The sequence below is a fragment of the Megascapheus bottae genome, chromosome 9 (assembly GCF_031878675.1).
Source record: "Megascapheus bottae isolate mThoBot1 chromosome 9, mThoBot2.hap1, whole genome shotgun sequence".
Lineage (NCBI taxonomy): Eukaryota > Metazoa > Chordata > Mammalia > Rodentia > Geomyidae > Megascapheus > Megascapheus bottae.
In genome coordinates, this window is record NC_143517.1 from 6,101,125 (window position 1) to 6,118,675 (window position 17,551).

The 17,551-nt window shown below is 40.5% G+C and overlaps 1 pseudogene; it reads left to right on the forward strand.

Moving 5' to 3' along the window:
• Positions 1–707: 707 nt before the first annotated feature.
• LOC150058727 (transcription initiation factor TFIID subunit 2 pseudogene) lies at positions 708–4,193 on the forward strand (annotated as a pseudogene).
• Positions 4,194–17,551: the final 13,358 nt, after the last annotated feature.

The window sequence follows — 17,551 nt, forward strand, 5'->3', positions numbered from 1 at the left end:
CCATGACCCACACAAAAAAATTCTATTACCCTGATTTAAAAATTATTAACTCCAATAGCGTAACCGAATCTCGGTGGAGGCGGCTGAGAAGAGGAGAACTGTTGGAGCGAGTTTGAGGCTGCGGGGCCGGATCTGGGCGTAGCTCTGAGTCCGGACCGCACCGCAGGGTGGGAGCCTGAGGCCCTCCGTGCCCCACCTCCCCGTGGGGACCAGGGACTGAAAACCTTCCACCATGAACAGGAAGAAGGGAGACCCGGGCTTCGAGAGCCCACGGCCCTATAAATTAACCCATCAGGTCGTCTGCATCAGCAATATAAACTTCCAGAGAAAATCTGTTGCGGGCCTGGGCACTGTCCTTGGGCTTTCCTCAAGGCCAGTGCTCTACCACTTGAGCCACAGCACCACTTCCAGCTTTTCAATGTATGTTGGTACCAAGAAGGAAGCGAACCTGGGTCTTCGTACATGCTAGGCAAGCACTCTACCACCAGGCCAAACTCCTGGCTGGCCCCAGATAATGATATTTCAAGAATAAATGAGTAAGAGAATTCAGGGATTTGTGGAACTGACTATATTTCCTACAGTTGCAATAGAATCAAGTTAAACAGTGTAGAATATACCGAGTAAGGATCAATGATTTAGAGGCTGCTTTTATTTACAAATCTCAATTACTTTTCTAAAGCTTAGGCTGCTGCAGTTACTACTGTTGACCTGATGCAGGAAATGGAGAACTTTGCATTAAGGTTCCATCAGAGCTGTGGAAACACGTAGATGAGTTAAAGGTCCTGAAGATACACATTAATTTTTCTTTGGATCAGCTGAAAGGAGGTCTTCATTTTGTAGTACCTAGTATAGACGGGAGTAGGGCAGAAAGAGGTGCTCATGTCTTCTCTTGTGGATATCAAAATTCCACAAGATTTTGGTTCCCATGTGTTGATTCATACTCTGAATTGTGTACATGGAAATTGGAATTTACAGTAGATGCTGCAATGGTGGCTGTGTCCAATGGAGATCTGGTGGAGACAGTATACACTCATGATATGAGGAAGAAGACCTTCCATTATATGCTTACCATTCCTACAGCAGCCTCAAATATCTCCTTGGCCATTGGACCTTTGGAAATACTTGTAGATCCATATATGCACGAGGTTACTCATTTTTGTTTACCTCAACTTCTTCTATTGCTTAAACATACAACATCTTATCTTCATGAAGTTTTTGAATTTTACGAAGAAATTCTTACGTGTCGTTATCCATATTCCTGTTTTAAGACTGTGTTCATTGATGAAGCCTATGTTGAAGTGGCGGCCTGTGCTTCTATGAGCATTTTTAGCACAAACCTATTACACAGTGCCATGACTATAGATGAGACACCTCTTACTAGGAGGTGTTTAGCCCAGTCTTTGGCCCAGCAATTTTTTTGGATGTTTCGTATCCAGGATGTCTTAGTCTGATGAGTGGGTGCTGAAAGGGATTTCAGGCTATATTTATGGACTTTGGATGAAAAAAACTTTTGGTATTAATGAGTACCGCCATTGGATTAAGGAGGAACTAGATAAAATAGTGGCATATGAGCGGAAAACTGGGGGAGTTTTACTACATCCTATATTTGGTGGAGGAAAAGAAAAGGATAATCCAGCATCCCACTTGCACTTTTCGATAAAGCACCCGCACACTCTCTCCTGGGAATACTACACAATGTTTCAGTGTAAAGCTCATCTTGTGATGAGATTGATTGAAAATAGGATCAATATGGAATTTATGCTGCAGGTTTTCAATGAACTTCTAAGTCTGGCTAGTATTGCTTCATCTCAGAAGTTCCAGTCACATATGTGGAGTCAGATGTTGGTTTCCACATCTGGATTTTTGAAATCCATTTCAAATGTGTCTGGCAAAGACATCCAGCCCTTAATAAAGCAATGGGTAGACCAGAGTGGAGTAGTAAAATTTTATGGAAGTTTTGCATTTAATAGAAAATGAAATGTCTTAGAACTGGAAATAAAATAAGATTATACATCCCCCGGAACTCAGAAATATGTGGGACCACTTAAAGTGACAGTCCAGGAATTAGATGGATCTTTCAATCATACACTGCAAATTGAAGAGAACAGCTTTAAACATGATATTCCCTCCCATTCCAAAAGCCGAAGGAATAAAAAGAAAAAAATCCCACTGATGAATGGAGAAGTTGACATGGATCTTTCTGCAATGGATGCAGATTCCCCTTTGCTATGGATAAGAATAGATCCAGATATGTCAGTACTAAGGAAGGTGGAGTTTGAGCAATCGGATTTTATGTGGCAGTCTCAACTCTGCTATGAAAGGGATGTTGTCACGCAACAGGAACCCATCTTGACCTTGGAGAAGTTTCCTACACCCGCATCCCGCCTTGCTCTCACTGACATCTTAGAGCAAGAGCAGTGTTTCTACCGTGTGAGAACGTCAGCTTGCTTCTGTCTTGCAAAGATTGTAAATTCAATGGTGAGCACATGGAAAGGACCACCAGCGATGAAATCACTCTTTACTAGGATGTTTTGTTGTAAAACTTGTCCAAACATTGTAAAAACAAACAACTTTATAAGCTTTCAAAGTTATTTTCTACAAAAGACTATGCCAGTTGCAATGGCTTTGTTAAGAAATGTGCATAATCTTTGTCCTAAAGAAGTGTTAACGTTTATTTTAGACCTAATCAAGTACAATGACAACAGAAAAAATAAGTTTTCAGATAACTATTGCCGTGCAGAAATGATTGATGCTCTAGCCGACTCTGTTATACCTGCAGTCAGTGTGAATAATGAAGTTAGAACTTTGGATAACTTAAATCCTGATGTGTGCCTAATTCTTGAGGAAATCACCAGATTTTTGAATATGGAAAAACTACTTCCAAGTTATAGACATATCATTACTGTCAGTTGCTTGAGAGCTATAAGAGTGCTTCAGAAAAATGGACATGTGCCAAGTGATCCAGCTCTTTTTAAATCTTATGCTGAATATGGCCATTTTGTAGATATCAGGATAGCGGCTTTGGAAGCAGTAGTTGACTATACTAAAGTGGACAGGAGTTATGAAGAACTGCAGTGGCTACTCAATATGATTCAGAATGATCCCGTACCCTATGTAAGGCATAAGATCCTAAACATGGTAACTAAGAACCCACCATTTATGAAGAACATGGAGTCTCCTTTATGCAATGAAGCTCTGGTAGATCAGCTTTGGAAACTTATGAATTCTGGTACTTCACATGACTGGAGGTTACGGTGTGGTGCTGTCGACTTATATTTCACACTTTTTGGTCTCAGTAGACCTTCTTGTTTACCCTTGCCAGAGCTTGGTTTGGTTCTTAATCTAAAGGAAAAAAAAAGCTGTGCTGAATCCTACCATAACTCCAGAGGTCATGACAGGCAACCAAGACGTTACAAGTAATCCAAGTAGTCATGCACAGCAAATTGGATTTCAGAACCTATTTTCAAGTTCTCAAGATGAGGAGGAGATTGATATGGATACCGTTCATGATAGCCAGGCCTTCATTTCCCATCATCTGAACATGCTTGAGAGGCCATCAACTCCAGGGCTTTCTAAGTATCGACCAGCTAGTTCCCGATCTTCTTTAATGCCCCAGCATTCATCAGGCTGTGACATCACATCCACCACAAAACCTCAGTGGAGTATGGAACTTGCTCGTAAGGGATCAGGTAAAGAACAATCCTCTTTGGAGATGAGTATGCATTCTGCGGTAGCCATGAGTATGCATTCTGCGGTAGCCGCTCCTCTCTCAGTGTTTGCTAAGGAATCTGCATCCTCCAAACACAATGACCACCATCACCATCACCACCATGAACATAAGAAAAAGAAGAAGAAGCACAAGCATAAGCATAAACACAAGCACAAAACCCAGACTTAAAGTGAGAGCAAAGACAAGGACAAGGAGCCCTCACTTTCTCCAGCCCTGCTGATGCCAAATGCCCATTCTTTCTCTGAGACTTGGAAAGGGACAAAGAGCCCTTTCCCTCTGTGTTCAGAAGATACATGCTGCAGCTTTGTCGTGAAAAATGACAAAGGGGGGAAATTGAGAATCCATTGAAGTTCTAGACACTTGACTTATATATACAATTGAGATCTGCTTAGGAAAAATTGCATCTTATGGTTTTGGATACACTGTTTTATCCCTTGTTTTCTGTTTAAGACATACCCACACACAGAGCAAATTTCGTTTACAAAAAGCCCTCATTTTCACTGGCAGTCCCATTGACATCATGTTGTCTATGTGTACTGCCAAAGTCAATTAGGTTTGAAAGTCTTTGATGGATATTATGGGACAAACTTGTGCTTCAAACAGTAGTAACTGCCAGATCTGTGGTGTAACCACTGTTCCCATTGAAATATTGTATCACATTATGTGGAACTGCTAAAAAAAAAAAAAAAGGAGGCTTTCTATAGGATACTTCCTCTTCCACTATTTTTTGTGTTGTCCATAGGTTAGAATCATTTATGAACAAAGAATATGTTATATTTCCCTCTTCCTAAATTATCAAAGTTTTTGGAACAAGTTAGTTTTTAACAAAAAAAAGTTGAAGGGATTATTTTCTGATTACACGTTCAACCATTATGATATTGGAATCTAGCAAAACAACCATATCCGAAATTGTTGTCAAATCAAGATGCTTCTGTTACTGTTTTGTATTTACCTCCATATAATGAGTAGTTCACATGTAAAATATGTTTGCCTACTGTGATAGTTTATACACCCAACAGGTATTCTTTTCTAAAATTCTGTACGAAGTAAGTTTATTATATGCTGTTTGTTAACTTGAAGCAGCTAGTTTGGTCTTCACACTAGTCTCAAGCATCTTAAAAACACACAGGAAATGTTTTGATTTTATAGTTTGTATTGTGCATTTTTAATTTTTATTTCTACCATGTTACCATGTTCTTTATTGTTTGAGAATGTTTTTCACATCTCTTCAATTTTTAATCATTTTCCTTAGTTAAAAAAAAAGTTGACAAAATTTGTGTTCCAAAAATAGATTCTCAAAAAGGAATCCAATAACATTGGACTTTTAATCTACATTTAATTGTATTTAGCTTGTTTGATAAATAATTTTTAAGAAAAAAAAATTATTAACTCCAGCTGTAGCTAGTAGCTCACAGCTATAATCCCAGTTACTCAGGAGGCAGAGATCTGAGGATCATCATTCAAAGCCAGCCTAGGCAGAAATATTCATGAGGCTCTTATCTACAATTAAGTACCAAAAAGCTAAAAATGGAGCTATGGCCCAGAGCAGTGGAGCACAAAAACTCAAGTGCTGAGTTCAAGCCCAAGGAGTGGCACAATAATAATAACAACAACTAATGATTTTGTTGGAGTTATTATCTGTTACATTTTGTTATAGTTATTATCTATTTTTGTTAAGTTATCTATTACATATTACATATTACTTAATATGTTATATTAATAATAATTACTGTTATTATTATCAATTCCAGATCAGATCATTTAAAAATATATTCATTTGCCAGGCACAGGTGGTTCACTCCTGTAATCCTAGCTACTCAGGAGGCTGAGATCTGGGGGTTGTGATTCAAAGCCAGCCCTGATATGAAAGGCCATGAGACTCATAACTGCCAGAAAACCAGAAGTGGAGTTGTTGTTTAAGCGGTAAAGCATTCACCTTGAGCTGAAGAGCTCAGGGACAGCACCCAGGCCCAGAGTTCAAGTCCCAGGACCCACAAAAAAAAATAGGCTATGCGCAGCAGGTGTAGTACAGGGGCAAAGAATGTTCCTGTCATGTACAGAGCTCTGGGTTTGACCCCTGACACTTCCTTCATATACATACAACAGGCTCAGTTATTATTCTGTGAACATCAACTCACTCAGTCCCATGAAGTTTATTTAGTAGCCCCCTTCAAAAAATATTACCTGAATATATCTAATGTCCTGGTTCTGCTTATATATTTGAGACATAGTCTGAATCAAGGGTCTAATGCTCTCAGAGCTTAATGTCCAGGGACTGGTAGTGTGGCCTAGTGGTAGAGTGCTTGCCTAGCATGCATGAAGTCCTGGGTTCTATTCCTCAGTACCACATACACAGAAAAAGCCAGAAGTGGTGCTGTGGCTCAAGTCCTAGCCTTGAGAAAGCTCAAGAATAGTGCCCATGCCCTGAGTGCAAGCCCCAGGCAGGACTGGCAAAAAAAAATTCTTTTTAAAGCTTAACATCCATATCATCCTAATACAGGGCTCTAGAAAGGCTGTGACAAGAGAAAGTCCAGCAGACAGCTAACCCAACTTGGGAAAGCTATCCAAAGATTCAAAGGAAATGGCACCTTTACTTGTGCTTGACAGATTTAGAAGAGAGTCAAAGAGAAAAAGAAGAGAAGCATGTATACTGAACAAAGGAAGTGCTCTGGCAGAGGAAGACTTGGTACCAACTCCCAGGAATAAGAATAAACAAGGATATTTTATGAACATAACTGGAGCTTTGAATATGAAGGAACAAGGAGAGAAAGGTGAATCCATAGTGCATGCCAAAAAAGTTAAAAGCTCTTCTACATCTTATGAACTCATTTGAAATTCATCCTGTAGAAAGAAGGAGCCATCTTGGGCTGCGAGTTTGGCCTACTGGTTGAGTGTTTGCCTAGGTTTGATTCCTCAGTACCACATACATAGAAAAAAGCTGGAAGTGGTACTGAGACTCAAGTGGTAGAACTCTAGCTTGAGAAAGTCCAAGGACAGTGCTCAGGCCCTGAGCTCAAGCCCAGGACTTGCAAAAAAAAAAAAAAAAAAAGGATCCATCAACTTGTTCAAGGAAGTAACACAATCAATTTCCTTTTCAAAGATCTCTCATGGCGTGAGAGTGGGAGGTAGATTGATTGGAATACAAAGAAATCCCTCCCCCTTGTACACAAATATATATTAATTTTTTAAAAAATTAATATGTCCCAACAGCAGTAGAGGGCTGTGTAGGGCTGTGTAGGCATGGAGGCAGGAGGTGGGTGTGAGGCCTCCATAATTGGATTAGGAGACCTGGGGAAGGCACAGTGGGAATGTTCTTAAGTGCATGCCTGGGGAGACAGATTAGCTCTGGGAATTGTGGTCTGCCTCTGATTTCAATAACAGCCAAGCTCTGGGGTTGGTAGAAGAGGAGGGTGTTCCAAGAGACTGACAGTATACCAGAGACTGACAGTATACCAGAGAATGAGTAGCATGCTACCCCACAATCTTTCCCCTCAAAGTAAGCCTGCCCCAAGCCACTCCTTGTACAGAGAAGGAAACCATAAAGGAAGCTGGTGGTAGCTAGGTTTTCTACCTCCTGATCTAACTCCCACCTTCCACCAGTGGCTTCTCCTCTGCTGTCTAAGCTCAACTTCTCCATTTCACTTGCACCTGGAGAGAGCAGCCCAGCCTAGGGAAAATGCCAAAACTCAAATGACAACAGTGTTGAAAACTTGTAAGTGAAATATATGCAACCCCAGAGAATGATCATCTAGGAGTTTGAAGCATGGCTCAGGTAGGAGGGTGCCTGCTAATATGCATAAACTATCAGATAGCAAGTTTGAGTCCTGGTCTCAGATGGAAAAAAGAGAGAGAGAGAGAGAGAGAAAATGTTCATTTATATGGAAGTAGTTCCATGCTTCACATTTCTCTTGCCTCTCTTTGCTTCAACCATCTCAGAGGGCTTAATTTGAGGACTTTTTATTTCTTGTTATTACTGACAGCAATATGTCAAAATTCTTAAGTGGAAATATTAGTCTGAAAACTTATGGACTGGCGTGATATTTTCTTAGGGGGAAATGACATATGAAGTGAAAAACGAACGTGTGATTTATAGTCACTTTAGACTGTGAATGTCAATCATTTGATAAAACTTTCTACACTAAAATTAGAAGCTTTCTGGTGAAATAAATAAATCATCAAATAAAAACTTGGGAATTGCATAGTTCATATTGCATTTCAGAATATCACTCCTCTGGACTCCAGGATTCAGTTTACCTTAAGGCCTTCACCTGGTGTGCGCTCTTTATGCTTTATGTTAAGCTGTCTTCCATCTTGAATGTTACTGGTACCTAAAATACTCTTCCTGGTTTTAGGTAAACCAGGTTCAATCTTCTGTGTAGGCTGGACCCACAGCAAGTCATAGAATTGTCATGATTTGCTGAGTGTTAGAACAAAAAATTGGAATTTTGATGTGGTCAAGTGCACTTAATGACACCTGGAAACAACCATAGAAGGAATGTGAATTAACAATAGCACTTTCATTGACCAATGCCATTAGCATGAGGACATAAAATCAGAATTGGGTTGGCTTGGAGGATGTGGGTCATGTTGAACAGGTATTCTATTCCATCCTCAGTACTGCAAGAAATCATCACGGAAATGATATCTCTCACATATGATATCAAGAAGCATCAGACAGAAGGCAGAGGCTAGGGGCCGTCCCTGTTCTTCAGCAGTACAGAAATTGTTTCATCTTACTTGTCTGTATTTGCTCATTAGATAGCTGTGAGGAAAGATTGAGTGAGGCTGTATATGAGAACAGTCTAAAAATCTTCATAGTTCATGGTAAAAAAAAATGCCAATCACTTTAATAATAACATATGCAAACTATAGCAAGGTTTTTTTTATTAAAAATAGTTTGCGTGTATAGTTTTTTTTTGGGGGGGGGTCATGGGGCTTGAACTCTGGGCTTGGGCGCTGTCCCTGAGCTCTTCAGCCCAAGGCTACCACCCTATCCTTGAGCCAAGCCCCACTTCCCTTTTTCTGGAGGTTAATTGGAGATAAGCGTCTCAGGTCCTTGGGTGCCTCTGCTGGCTTTGAATCTTGATCCTCAGATCTCGGCCTCCTTAGTAGCTAGGATTGCAGGTGAGAGCCGCCACGCCCGGCTTATGTATATAGTTTTATTTACAGAGTTCTGTTTAGTTTGAAGCCATTCTACGCAGAAAAAATCTTCAAAACAATCAGCAAAAAGCTGAACTAGACCCATGGCTTGAATTTTTAGAGGCCCGGAGTTCAAATTCTGATCATGGCCAGGAAGAAGAAGAAGGAGGAGGAGGAGGAGGAGGAGGAGGAGGAGGAGGAGGAGGAGGAGGAGGAGGAGAAGCAGCAGCAATAGTATATCAGAATGGAATGTCATATGATATGAACATTATCTGGATAATGTCAGATAATGGATTTTAGTTTTGCCTTCCTTCTTTGTTCCTTCTTTTTGTTTTGTCGGTCTTGGGACTTGAACTCTGGGCCTGGGTGTCGTCCCTGAGCTATTCAGTTCAAAGCTACCACCCTACCCCAGGAATCACAGCACCACTTCCAGTTTTCTGGTGATTAATTGGAAAAAAAAAAAAGAGTCTCACAGACTTTTTAGTGCCCAGTCTGGCTATGAACTGAAATCCTCAGTTCTCAGGCTCCTGCGTAGCTAGGATTAGAGGCGTGAGCCACCGCACCCAGCTTCCTTCTATTTCTTCTGATGCTCTTCAGCTTCATTTGCAACCTCTTCTTCCTTTATTGACTCTGAAATATTGGGAATACATCCTAATTATTCATTTTCCCTAGCTATTTGTAACTGTGTCCAAGACTTTGAACAGCTATGTGGGTTGATGAGTCTACTCGGCTTTATCTTCTACAACCCACACATAAATATCCTTTGGATATTATGTCTATTAAACATCTAGGTTTGCATGTCAAACTCTTCAAAACTAGCATTTGTTGGGTGCCATTAGAGCACATCTACAATATTAGCTACTTGGGAGGCTGAATCTGACCATCTTAGTTCAAAGCCAGCCTGAGCAGACAAATCTTAGAGACACTTATCTCTAATTAACCTGCATAAAGCATGAGATTGGAAGTGGCTCAAGTGGTAAAGTGCCCACTAGAAGTGGAAAGACTTAGCAAAATCATGAGGCTGAGAGTTCAAGCCCCAGTGCTCTCACAGAAAAAACGAACTAGTATTTGTCTTTACCAAAACTCCTTTTTCTGATTGTTATATATCCTCCTAAATGCTGTTATTCCAGCCTCAAATTGAAATCTTGATGCAGAATCCTGGACCTTGCTTCTGTCTTTATCTCATACCTCAACTCACTTTCCATGTTTTGTCTACATGAGTTAGTTTTAGTGATCTCCCGGGCTTTTCACTTATCTCATTTCCATCTAACACTTTTCTAAATTAAGTCTTGATTAGGTCTCCAAACCACCTCTCTGGTCCCTTTTCCAGTCTTCTCCTTTCATGGAGAGATCTTTCATAGAGAGATCTTTCTAAAATATAGTCGTGATTATGTTGTCTTCTTGATAGTTCCCATTTCCACCTGGAAATAGGTTCAAAATCTGTAAGAAGAGTCAGTCTTCTCTTTCTCCTTCTCCTCCTCTCTTCAATCCTCTCTTATTCTCACTCCCTCAGATATCTTAATTCCAACAGCTTGAAATACCACTTCATGCAAATTAGTCCCAAATTTACAGCTCTTACACTCCTACCCAGACCTCTACCTGAACTCAAGTCTCTCTTAAAACCGTCTATTTGACATCTCCCTTGCAATGAGTCATAGGCATTTCAAAAAAATTCCTTCTGTGGATTCCTCATTTCTCTACCCCAGTCTTCCCCATTCCAGCAAGCCATTCAACAATTAAGGCAAAACTATTACTTTAATTCCCCACCCACCCACCCCTTTTATTTGCCAGTTCTGGGTCTTGAACCCAAGGCCTAGGCACAGTCCTTGGGCTTTCTCAAGGCTAGCACTCTACCACTTGAGCCACAGCTCCACTTCCAGCTTTTTTCTGTGTATCTGGTGCTGAGGAATCAAACCCAGGGCTTCATGCATGCTAGGCAAGCACTGTATCACTAGGCCAAACTCCTAGCTCCTTTTTATGAGCCTGACCTGAAGTCATTAATTCTGTCTCTAAAACTTATAGCAATTTCATTATCTTTTTATTCCCATTTCCTTTGTGTCATCGTATCTCCTCAGGACCTGTACAAAGTCCCTCTTGGACTATCGATATCCTTGTTCCTATCCCCAATTCACTTCAATATATAAAATAATTTTACATATTGTAAATGGCTGGCTGGGGGGACAACTCAAGTGGTAGTACACCTGCCTCATTCAAGGCCCAGGGTTTAACCCTCAGAACACACCATATCCCTCTCTTACTTAAAACTTACAGTAACTTCCCTTTCCCCCACTGGAACTTGGGAGTCTCAGCATTTTATGGCTGGGACTCAACCACTTGAGCAATGCATCCAGCCCAGCATTTTGCTGGTCAACTGGAAATGAAATCTCATGGACTTTCTGCCTGCACTATTTTTGAACTGAGAGGATCTCAGACTCCTACGTAGCTGGGATTATAGGTGTAAGCCATCCACACCTGGCTTCCTGAAATTTATCTTAATAAACCTAAAATCCTTAACATGACTCGCTTGTCCTAGTCAGTCTATACAAACTCTTCCTATACTGTGATTTACCACAAGTTCCTTTCTCACTCTCATTAAATCCAAAATATCTCCATGTATCTCTGGTACATGCAACAAATGCTGTTGAAAGAATAACTAAGGACAGAAAGGGTGGCTCATGCTTGTAGTCCTAATCTGGGAGGCGGAAACTGAATTACTACAAATTTCAGGCTATCCTGACACTGTGATTGACAGGCAGGTAGGTAGGTATGCTTCAACTGTTCTTGCTCTGCTCCCCTATATCACAGTGAGCGAAAGTAAAGGGAAAATTGGAAACTCAATGACAGAAATCAGAAGTGCTTAACTCAGCTGTCCTTCCTGTTAGATGAACTGGGAGTTCATGAAGAACTTGAAGAGTGAGTTCATTAGTCAGTCAGCCAGTTACTTTAGAGCGCTGCGGAGAAACCCACCATCCTGCTCATGTTAGGCAGGGGAATTACCACTAACTTTACTTTTGTATAAAGATTTGAGGTGATTTTTGTTTACTGTAATAAAATTATTTATTCACCATTTTGGCCATTATAAGTATGTAATTCAGTGGCATCAATTCTGTAACTTCCCATTATCTATGGACTTATAGAAAATGTTTCTTTTCTCAAAACAGAAATTCTGTGTCTATAGAACAATAACCTCATTCTCTCCTGGAAACCTCTATTCTACTTTCTTTTTTTTTTTTTTCTTGCCAGTCCTGGCTTTGAACTCAGCCTGAGCACTGTCCCTGGGCTTTCTCAAGGTTAGAGCTCTACCACTTGAGCCATAGCACCAATTCCAGCTTTTTCTATGTATGTGGTACCAAGGAATCAAACATGCAAGGAATCAGTATATGCTAGGAAGGCACCCTACCACTAGGCCAAACTCCAGGCCCCTATTCTTTCTGCCTGAATGAATTTGCTTGTTCTAGGTGACCTCATGTAAAGGAACCACACAACATTTACCTTTTTTGTTTCTGATTTCTTTCACTTAGCACAATATTTTCTTTCTTTTTTTTTCTAATTTCACAAATTCTTTTTTTTTCTTTCTTTCATTTTATTTTTGGAGTAATGTCCAGAGGAGTTGCAGTTGCATTCATCAGGTAGTGGGTACATTACTTCTTGAACATTGTTACTCCTTCCCATGTGTTTCTCCCTCTTTCTTTCCCCCACCCCTCCCACTCATCTTGCTTTCCCTTACCTTCCCATTTTCAAATACACAAATAAAAATATATACAATATATCAAGTACCAAAGATACAGTAACAACATGAGATAAACCTTAAGGGAAAAAAAGAATAAAGATCTGGTTGGGAGTGTGGTCTAGTGGTAGAATGCTCGCCTAGCGTGCTCGAAGACCACAGTTCAATTACCCTGGAACCACATACACAGAAAAAGCCAGAAGTGGCACTGTGGCTCAAGTGGCAGAGTGCTAGCCTTGAGCAAAAGTGTCCAAGGACAGTGCCCAGGCCCTGAGTTCAAGCCCCAGGATTGGAAATAAATAAATAGCTTCAGGTAGTACATTAAGAACAACAATCACAAGGATAACCCTCTTGTTTCTATATCTGGAATTCATTTTGCTCAGCCTCATCCTATAGGGACATATGTACATAGCTTTTGAGCTATTGTGATCCTCTGTTAGAAAAATCCTAAACAGGCCCGGAGTTTGGCCTAGTGGTTGAGTGCTTGCCTAGCATGCATGAAGACCCAGGTTTGATTCCTCGGCACCACATACATAGAAAAAAGCCAGAAATGGTGCTGAGGCTCAAGTGGTAGAGCTCTAGCCTTGAGAAAGTCCAAGGACAGTGCTCAGGCCCTGAGCTCAAGCCCAGGACTGGCAAAAAAAAAAATCCTAAACAAATACTAATTGTTACAAATGAGAGAAACTATGGACTCTATGTTTCTTTGGGTCTGGCTTACTTCATTTAATGTGATTTTTTTCCAAGTCTTTCCATTTCCTTACAAATGGGGTGATATCATTCTTTCTGATGGCAGCCTAGAATTCCCTGGTGTAAACATGCCACATCTTCATGATCCATTCACGTACTGAAGGGCATCTGGGTTGGTTCCATATCTTAACTATGGTGAATAAAGCTGTGATGAACAAAGCACAATATTTTCCTGGCCTTCCTGTTGCAAAATGTGTCAGAATTCCTTTTTGGTGAATAATATTTGTTTGCTTTCAGTTTGAATATTTATTAAATATTCTGTTGACTATTCATGATTATAGGTAACATCAAGACAGCAGTGAACAAAAGAGAAATTGCTAGTCACAGATGAAAAGTGAACACTGAAGTCAGGGACTGGTGGCTTCCACCTGGGCTCCTAACTGCTCTGGGGGCTGAGATCTGTGGATCACAGTTCAAAGCTAGCCCAGGCAAGAAAGTTAGTGAGACACTTCTCTCCAATTAACCACACACAAGCCAGAAGCAGACCTGTGGCTCAATTGTTGGAGCACTAGCCTTGGGTGAAAAGAGCTCAGGGACAGAACCCAGGTCCTGTCAAGCCCCAATACCAACACATATGTGCACACACACACTCACACACACAAAGTGAACATAAATCTCTGAAAGAGATTGTGGAGGCAGGTGGAGCCATTCATGTAGTACTTTGAGGGCTAAGCTTAAACCTGCAGTTTTATCATCAGATGGAAAAGCCAAAAGAAAATGCACACTTGCAGTAACTTGACCTATATTTCAAACGTAACTAGCTTCACTATCGCACTTAGACTGTGAGGGAAAACGGGAAGTAGAAATGTCAGTCAGTCAAGTTTCCCCAAAGAAGTAAAATAACAGGATCGCGCGTGTGTGTGTGTGTGTGTGTGTGTGTGTGTGTGTGTGTGTGTGTGTGTGTGTATGTGTTATGTATTTTAAGGAATTGGTTCACTCAGTTGAAGGGCCTAGCAAATCTGAAATCTGTAGCCACGCCAGCAAGTTGGAAATTCAAATAAGAGTTGGTGTTGCAGTCTTGATTCTGAAATCTACAGGACAAGACAAGCAGAGTGGAAATTCAAGCAGGGTTTCTATGTTGCAATCTTGAGGCTAAATTCCTTCTGAGGGAGAATCTGTTCTTGCGTCTTCTGAGCTTCTGGTAGCAATCTTCTGCATTCCTTGGCTTGTAGATGCACCACCCTGATTTCCACCTTCATGTTTACATGGCATTATCTCTATGTGTGAGGACATGTCAACATTTCCCCTTTTCAGAAGAGCACCACTCACTAGGGTGGAGCCATCATATTCCAGCATGACCTCAAGTTACTAATTTTATCAGCAATAGCTCAATTTCCAAATAAGGTCACGCCCTGAGACCCATGAAGTTTAAAATATGTGGGGGGGGGGAGTCAATTTAAAACACAGGGTGATAACTGTGATAGGAAAAGCTTACAGGCATAGCTAGTTAGCCAAGGATACTCCAATATGTTGGACCTGAATGAAACTGATCAAGTTATAGTTTACAAATATGATGACGACTGTAGAAGTTCTGAGAAAGAAGAGAGGAATCCAGTATATTTTGGGGGTATTATCTTTATTCATTTTGTTTCTGAAACAAAATATCTGGTACAAGGTGATTTATATAAAAAGAGGTTTATTGGGTGGTTCATATCTATAATCCTAGAATCAGGAGCCTTAGACTAGAAGATCAAAGTTCAAAGCCAGCCTGGGCAGGAAAGTTTGTGAGACTCTATCTCCAATTAATCAGCACAGAGTTGGGCTAGATACATGACTTAAGTAGAATACTAGCTGTGAGCAAGAAAGCTCAATGAAAGCCAATAGCCCTGAGATTAAGCTCCAGCCTTGGCCCTCATGCTAGTTCAGCATCACATAAAGCTCCATGCTCTAATATAGCATGGTGAGTCAGAGCCTCCCACTGGAAACAATGCCAGTTGGGAGAGAACCTATTCATCCATTAATTAGTTCATCCATTAATCTGTGACTCTACTACGAAGCCAAGGCCTTCATGATCCAATCCAATCAATTCTCAAGGGTTCCCTTCCACATTGCAGTCCAAATTTCCAATTCAGGAACTTTTGGGTGAGACAATGCACTTCTGGGTGATAAAAATATGATCACTTTTGGGTGATAAAAAACATTATCTCTTATCCTAGGCCTACTTGGTTAAGCTATGCTTTGACTAAAATAGAGAAAGTAGGTATTTTTATACGAACAAAGAGCAAAGACAGAGCCTCCCAATGTTGCCTAGACTAATACAGCACCTAAATAGTTCACTTCTGGCCCACTTCACTGTCCCCTCTCCTTCCACTTCATCATTGTCTCCATTACACAACACTTCTATGCCTCTCTACATAATGTTTATGTGGAAGCACATTTCAAAAGTTATTAACACCAGGCACCAGCAGCTCACACCTGTAATCCTAGCTACTCAGGAGGCTGAGATCTGAGGATCATAGTTCGAAGCCAGCTTGTGAGATTCTTATTACCAATTAACTACCAGGAAACTGGAAGTAGTGCTGTGGCAACATCATAGAGCACTAGCCTTGAACTGAAGAGCTCAGGGACAGTACCCAGCCCAGAGTTTTTTGGGTTTTTTTTTTTGGTAACCCCCAAAAAAGTTATTAACGTGAAGGGTGACATTGTCCTAAAAGAACTGTGTTCTTTACCAGACTTATGTAACTGTTACCCCACTGTACACCACCTTTATAGTAACAATAAACATTTTTAAGTTATTAAAAGAGGCAGGAGGTCTAACTGAGTGTATGTATCAAGAATGCATGAATCCATGGATTCAATATCCAGGATAGCAAATAAATAACAATATTATTAAATAAGTGCCAGTGATTATATATGGACACTCCCTTCTTGAATATTAGTTTGTTAAACACGTCATTTGAAATATGATGTAAAAATCAATGTTAATAAATCCTTTAGGGCCTGGAGTTTGGCCTAGTGGTAGAGTGCTTGCCTAGCATGCACGAAGACCCGGGTTCGATTCCTTGGTACCACATGCTTAGAAAAAGCCAGAAGTGGTGCTCAGGCTCAAGTGGTAGAGCTCTAGCCTTGAGAAAAATCCAAGGACAGTCCTCAGGCCCTGAGCTCAAGCCCAGGACTAGCAATAAATAAATAAACAAACAAATAAATAAATAAATCATTTAATAAAAAATAAAAATATTTTTAAAACAATTCATGAATATATAAAACTAATGATTCACTGCATAGAAATTGTTTTTAACAGTTGTACTTTCACTAGGAACATTGAGATTCTAAGTGAACCTTAAAAGAAATGTATTATTACCTGGGCACTGGTATCTCACACCTGTAACCCTAGCTACTCAGAAGGCTGAGATCTGAGGATGGTGACCTTAAGCCAGACCAAGCAGAAAAGTCTGTGAGAGTCTTAGCGCTAATTTACTGGCAAAACACCAGAAATGGAGCTATGGCTCAAATGGTAGAGTGCCAACCTTGAGCAGACAAGCCAAACAAGAGTTCAAAGTCCTGACTTCAAATTCTAGTACTAGCACAAAATAACAACAACAAGAAACATACTATTAAATATTTCTTGTTCTCCAATCAATAATTATCTGTAACTCTAACAGCCATATCGGGTTTCACTCATTCATTGATCTCTTCCAGTTGGTATTGTTTATAGTCAGGGCAGGCAGAGATTTGCCTGCATAATTTTGATGCTATCCCAAATAACAGAAAACAAAAAATATCTAATATGACGAAACCAGGGCAAAATGTAATTAAAACAAAATTAAAGTTCAGGAGAAAGTAGGCCCTTTCTTTTCTTTTCTCTTTATTTTTTTTTTGGAGGTTTCAGACAACTTTAAGACCAGGGCAGCCTGGAAGTCGGTGGAATGAATGGAAAGGGTGGGCAGAAGAGAGGCCTGGGCCAGGTGAGGTGGTGGGGGAACATAGGGTTGTAGAGATCTTCAGTCCTGCTGTAGAGCCAGCCACCTTTCACAGCCGGTGGGAATTAGGCCCTTTCTTACAATTAAATCCAATTGTAAAATTCTGTTCTGTAATTTCAACTTGAATAGTGTTCCCTCCATTTTGCTAAAGGAGCAGTTTGGTTCTCCTTTGTGAAATGGTACTACTTGGGGTGTGAATAAAAACATTTGCCTTGCCTTGGACAAGAGGGCATTGTTTATATTGATTTGGGTGAGCACGGATCAATTTTGTAGTCTGTGTCCAGGCAG